General features: G+C 45.8%; 1 protein-coding gene across 3 annotated transcripts in view; it reads left to right on the top strand.

Annotated features, from left to right (window-relative positions):
* The window catches only part of LOC136835648 (formin-2-like), a 344,992-nt gene that overhangs the window by 307,035 nt on the left and 31,957 nt on the right, over positions 1–6,000 (top strand). The gene's annotated exons all lie outside the window — the stretch shown is intronic.

The raw sequence follows: 6,000 nt of genomic DNA, 5'->3' as shown, positions 1-6,000 counted from the left end.
TCAAGAAATGTTCAAAGGATAAAGTGGATGAATAATGCCAGTAAATACTGTAATCACTTCCAGTAGATAGGAAGCTTTCAATTATTCAGTGGAATTACCAGGGTCTAAAAGCAAATTATGCATCATTATAAATTGAATTGATCTAGAATTCTCCTGTTTGCATATAGTATTTATAAGAAGCAAGGTTAGGGGAAAAACAAATTGTCCCCAAAGAATACAGTGTACTTTTTAAAACAATTTAGAAAATTATCCATGGCATAAGTGCATACCACTGAGACAATATGTTGTGCATACAGATTTTTAACAATAGCAGTGCTGATATAGAAAGTAAGGAAATGTACATTTGTTCCTACTGGGATACAAACTTGGTGCCTTTCATATAGAGAGCATCCTTCAGCACACATGCCGGAACACTGCTTATCTAACAAGGAGGGCAACCTTGTGGAGAGGAGGATGATTACCCACACATTCATCATATATACCAGCTGCTGTCTGTAGATTGGATAAGTACAGCCAGAATTTCCTTTGGTTTACTATTGCCCTGTGCCTTATACAATACTTTGTTTATTTGGTGTCCTTTTTGCCAGATTTTTCTCTTATTATGGAGAACAAACAGGTCCAACACTGTTGTGAGTGTCGTGGAAAGCCATGTAGCCACTTCATGTCCCCCATTTTGGTAGACTTACATTCTGTATGTACAACTTACTGAGGAAAGGAATGTTTCCCAATTCACCCTGGCTCCTCACTTTTATGGAGGGACAAGTCACCAACATGGAAGCCCATTCATCTCCCATCCCATGATGAGCAAGCTTTAGAATTGTCATCTTTTGAATACTTGTGGAAGATATGGCCTTCCCTTAACATTGCTGGTTCCCCCTCAACTTTTCTAGATTCCTTGGCATGAAAAACCGGAGACAACAGATCATTGTCTCTCCTTTGCTGCCACATCAGAGGCAGACCACTCCCCCCACCCCTTGGCCAAGGTGCCTCTTGTAGCTGAGCAAGTGGAGAGGTTGTGACATTGCTCCTCCCCCTCGACCCACTTGTCTGTAGCCCCTTCGTAAAAGTGAATAGGTCTTTGAGGTGGAAGAAACTGTATTGTTGCTCTTTGTCCTCTTCTTCCTCCTCCTCTTCCTCATATGCTTTTTCTTCTAATGTTAGTACTGGATTGTTAATAGGTATTCCTTTGCAAAAGACAATGCCTGCATATAGTGTTTGTTTGTTATCTGAGTAGCATCATTGTCTTCTCCATCCTCCTTAGACTCGTCACATTGTTGTAAGAAGAAGAGATGTCCTAAGTTCTGTAGGGAGAGGTCCAGACAATCTTTGCACTGCCACTCCTTCTCTCATAGGTGGAGCAGATGTCAGGTCACCTTCAGGTGATTGGCACCCTTGGCAAAGGGGCATTGCTCTATCACATTCCCACTCAGATAGCCATGCTCCTCCTTTCCAACTCCTTGGACTCACAATGGGAAGGTGCTGTGCATCTCCCACTTTCACATTCTGGGTCCCCAGCCTGGGATAGGGTCCTGTCTCAGGTTAGCCTATCTCTGCACAGCTCACACAAGCCATCACTGAGTCAGCCTACGCAGCCTGCTCGTTCTCTCCACTCTGTTTCTGGACCCCCAGCATCAGAGCAGCAGGAGCTCTCCCTATTGCTTGACTGTGGATGTCCATAGGAAAGCATACTTGCCACCTTTCTTGCTCAAAGTGTTCATGCTCTCCTTTCTCCTCAGGTAGGTTTGTTCTTGCTCTAGATAGAGATCTCCCATCCCCTATACTGTCTGTGGGCATGGTCTTCCTCAACCATGGGAGGAAAGGGATCAGAGTGGCATCACTGCTCACTCCTGTTCTTGCTCTCTGTCCTCCTTCCACTCTGGTACCACTCCTGAAACAAAACCTGATCTTCATCTGGAGTGTAGCTCCATCAGTCCCCATCAGTCTTCACCTGTGAAGACTTTTTCTATGGGACAGGACCAGGAGTGAGATTTGGAGCAAAAATCTGACATGTTCCCTGCCTCTTTGGAAGGGAGCTGCCAGCAAATCTTAAGGGACCTAGGCACCTTTTGTCCAGAACCCTTTCAGGCCAAACTAAAACAGAGTTTTCAAGAGGTATTCTGTTCATTTGTGACCTTGGTGTCAACTTCACCAATGATCTCATGTCCTAACCAGACGTTGGGTTCAGCTCTGGAGGTGACACCTTTGTAAAGTTACCATGGTCAAAGTTATCTTCTGGTGTTTTGTCTTAGGTTAACTCCTTGCTCTGTGGGTCAGGAGTTACCTTGCAGCCAGCAGATTAAGCAAACTCCTCCCCCCGCCACTCACAAGACAAGAAATTCTATACACTGGAGGATACTGAAAATCCTCCTCCCTGGCGGATGCTTCACTTTGGCATCTAATAAACAACCTGCCTCTTGAGAGGCTCCATCAAGAGGGCTTCTCCTTCAGTGCCAGTGAGGCCAGTGATTTAGAATTGGTAGCCATGACCTTTGTCTATGTAGTCTCATGACTGGCCTTTGGCAATGTGTTCTCACTACCATTCTCATGAGTGAACTCTGCAGATGTCTGGCCTTCTGTGATGAGGTTGCTGGTGTTAGGCAGCAAGGCCCTCACTTACGCTCATTGAGTCACCAGTCAGTGGGCAAACCTGGTTCTGTATCAGAGAGACTGCATTTTTTTCTGGCTTTCATAGCAGGTTTTGCAAGAAAGCAGTCTCTCTCTGCATAACAGCTCGATCTTGGGTTCACTGTTCTACTCCCCCACCCCCTGGTTAAAAGTCAACACAGTTGTAGAGCTGTTTTGGGAGGATTCCCAAGATTCTCTTCTTTTACCTGCACAGCCATGCTTAAACCATGCCAGGGAGGCAAGGCACTCCTGTTAAGTCTGTGAGTACAGCTAAACCCACTGTTTGGGTAACCAAAGAAAGTGTCAGCCCCAGAATGCTAGGCAGAATTGACAGCCCTCTTCATCGCCTTTAGAAGTGCAGTGACCCCTCTTGGTCCTTTTGGCCTCTCTTCTTCACTCAGTCCAAGAGTGAGCACAGAGAGAAAAAAGGAGGGAGTTACTGAGAATGGTGATCGCCCTTCTCATCAGCCACAAGTTGGGGGTTGCCTTCTATAGCATTGGGCAGTGTAGCAGCAACATGGTGTGGGGCTCTGGGTAAAGTCAATCCTATGGGATGGGTACAGACTCCCATTCTAAGACCATTGCACTCCCTTGTCAGTGCTTCCCATTCTAAGACCATTGCGCTCCCCTGTCATTGCCTCCCATTCACTTCCCAACGTACACTATGGATTTGCTTAAGTCTCCCAGAGGTTGAAGTGGCGATGCAGAAAGATGTCATCAAGACCATTCATCATTGATCTCCAGGGTTTTCAGGTTTTTGCAGCCATTTCTTTCTGGTGGTTAAGCCCTCCAGAGGTTAGAGGTTAATCAGCCACTTGACACTGAATGAGTACATCTGTTAGACCCTGTTAACAATGGAGACCACTTGTTCATTGTTAGATTCCGTCAGAGAAGGAGACTTCATGATCTCAGTTGACCCTCAGGATGCTTATTTTCAAATCCCATGCATCAGGAGTCGAGGAAGTTCCTCAGTGGAATGGTCTTCCAATTCATGGCTCTATACTTCAGTCTGGCAAAAACCCCTTAGGTGTTGACCCAGGTGTTCACCTTGGTCTTTGCTTGGGCTCACTTGAAAGGCATTCTCCTCATAAGGTACCTGGACAATTGGCTCATTCTTGCCCCATACAAGGTGTGACTTCCCCAGGAAAATCACTGTCTCTAGCCAATGCCATGATCTAGGTGTGATTAACTGGCACAAATCCAATCTTGTTCCCAAGCAACAGATTAGGTACCTGGGGATTCCCCTGGACACAGTAGCACTGAAGGCCTTCCCAGCTGTTTCCTGCCTGTATAACTTCAAGGAAGTTGCATCCTGGTTCCTGTTGAAGGAGGAACAATTAGCTTGGCAATTGAAAGTAATTTTGGGTCACCTCTCATCCCTGGAATAACTTGGCCCTTCACTCTCTTCAGTGGAAACTGAAACAGAAAGGGTCTTCCTCGAAAGACCCACCTTACCTTCTAGTTTCTCTGAACAAGGATGTGAAGGAGGATCTAGCTTGGTGGCTTGACAACTCCAACTTTCTTCAGGGAGTTGTTTTTAGGCCTCACCCTATGGAGTTGCTACTATTCTTGGAAGCCTAGAGAAGAGGTTGGGGTGCACATGTGGTAGGTGAGTTAATTTTGGGGATCTGAAACCAGAACTTCCTGCATCTACTTATCAACATCTTGGTGATGCAAGCAGCATGGTTGGCACTGCAGGCCTTTCAGAGCTACCTGTAAGGACACTCGGTGATAGTCATGAGCAACAGCACCATTGTAGTGATGTAAACTAACAAGCAAGCTGGGACAATATCCTACTCTTTGTACCAACTAGCCTTACAGATGCATGAGTGAACAGCTCTTAGATCATTGACTTGCATGCCAGGTACATCCCTGGAAAGTGAAATGTCCTGGCTGATCAACTGAATCTCCAGGGCCAATAGTGGGAACAGAATGGTCCCTACACCCTAAGTAGCAGAGAAATTGTTTGAACTTTGGGGGTTCTCCCATGATCAGTTTTTTTGCAAGTAGGAAGTTTTCTGCTCATCCTCTTTTTGCTCCACAGTCCCAGACCTGCAGCTATGGAAGACACCTTTTAGAATTTGTGGGACAACCTAAATATTTACATCTTTCCCCCATTTAGCCTTATCTGTTGAGTGGTTGACAGGGTGTTTGTCATTCTGGGCCATCAGATGACCTTGGTAGCTCTTCATTTGCCACACACTGAGTGGTACACAGAGCAGCTGACTCTCCTAGTTGAGGCATGGCACCAAGGGGCTTTCCCTCTGGCCCAACTTGTCAACCACACATTCACAGGTATCATTGAGCAATTCAGTCCTTTCATCTTCACAGGTGGAGGTTCTCCAATGTCTCCTGCAAGAAAAGAGGCTTTTCTTGCAAGGCAACAAGAAATATATCTGGGGACCTCCACCTCTCCTCAGCGAATGTTTTTCAAGGAAAGTGGGCATCTTCTGCAGTTGGTGCCGTAGGAGGGGTTACTCTCCATTCAGAACCACTTATTCAGCAAATAGCAGAATTCTTCGTCTTTCTTTGCTGGGACAAGGGCCTCTCTGTCTCTGCTGTTAGGGGTCGCTGTGCAGCTCTTTCACAGGATTTTTGGTTGAATGTCTTGGTGTACCTCAAGTTGATTTGGCCATGTTAATAAGGAATTTTGAGCAGTTGTGCCCTTCCTGGGAGCTTTGCCCCAAGGATTGGGAAGTTTCCTTAGTCCTTCAAAGACTTAGTCGCTCCTTAAGAACCTTTGTGTCAATCCTTGAATAGAGACCTTACTTTGAAAATGGCCTTCTTATTGGCTCTGACATCAACAAAAAGAGTGATGAAATTGCATGGTTTATTTGCTCTCATTTGGTGTTTAGAAAGTTGTGGAGTTATCTCCTCTTTTGTATTGGAATTCATAGCCAGAACTCAAAATCCCTTGTTTCCCAATGAGATTCAAGAGTTTCTTGGCCCCTTCCCTCCGAGACTTTTTTGGTGGAGACCTTGATGAGCTGTTACTGTGCCTGATCCATGCCCTTAAGTGTGTATTGAAAAGAATGTGCTCCTTAAGGCCAGTGTCAAAAACTGTTCATCAGCACCAGTCACTGCAAGAAGGAAGTCTTGGAACACATGCCTGTCCAAAAGCTCACGATGTTAGGGGCATGGGATCTTCTCTTGCCTTTTGGAAGAACTTTTCAGTTTGCCAGGTAATGAGGGCCAGTGTCTGGCTTAGAATTCCTTCACCTCCTACCAGAGGATTGTTGCCCACAAGTCCTTGGGACCTTCTCCTTGGGACTGGGGCTGCTTAACAAGTGGTGTAATTACCCGGTCAGGGGCCTGGTACCCTACTTTTCACTTGATTTTGTAGTCTTGTGCATTCTTGGTTGGGAAAATGAGGAA

The sequence above is a fragment of the Macrobrachium rosenbergii genome, chromosome 55 (genome assembly GCF_040412425.1).
Source record: "Macrobrachium rosenbergii isolate ZJJX-2024 chromosome 55, ASM4041242v1, whole genome shotgun sequence".
NCBI classification, from domain to species: domain Eukaryota; kingdom Metazoa; phylum Arthropoda; class Malacostraca; order Decapoda; family Palaemonidae; genus Macrobrachium; species Macrobrachium rosenbergii.
This window is presented reverse-complemented; position numbering and strand designations above follow the sequence as displayed.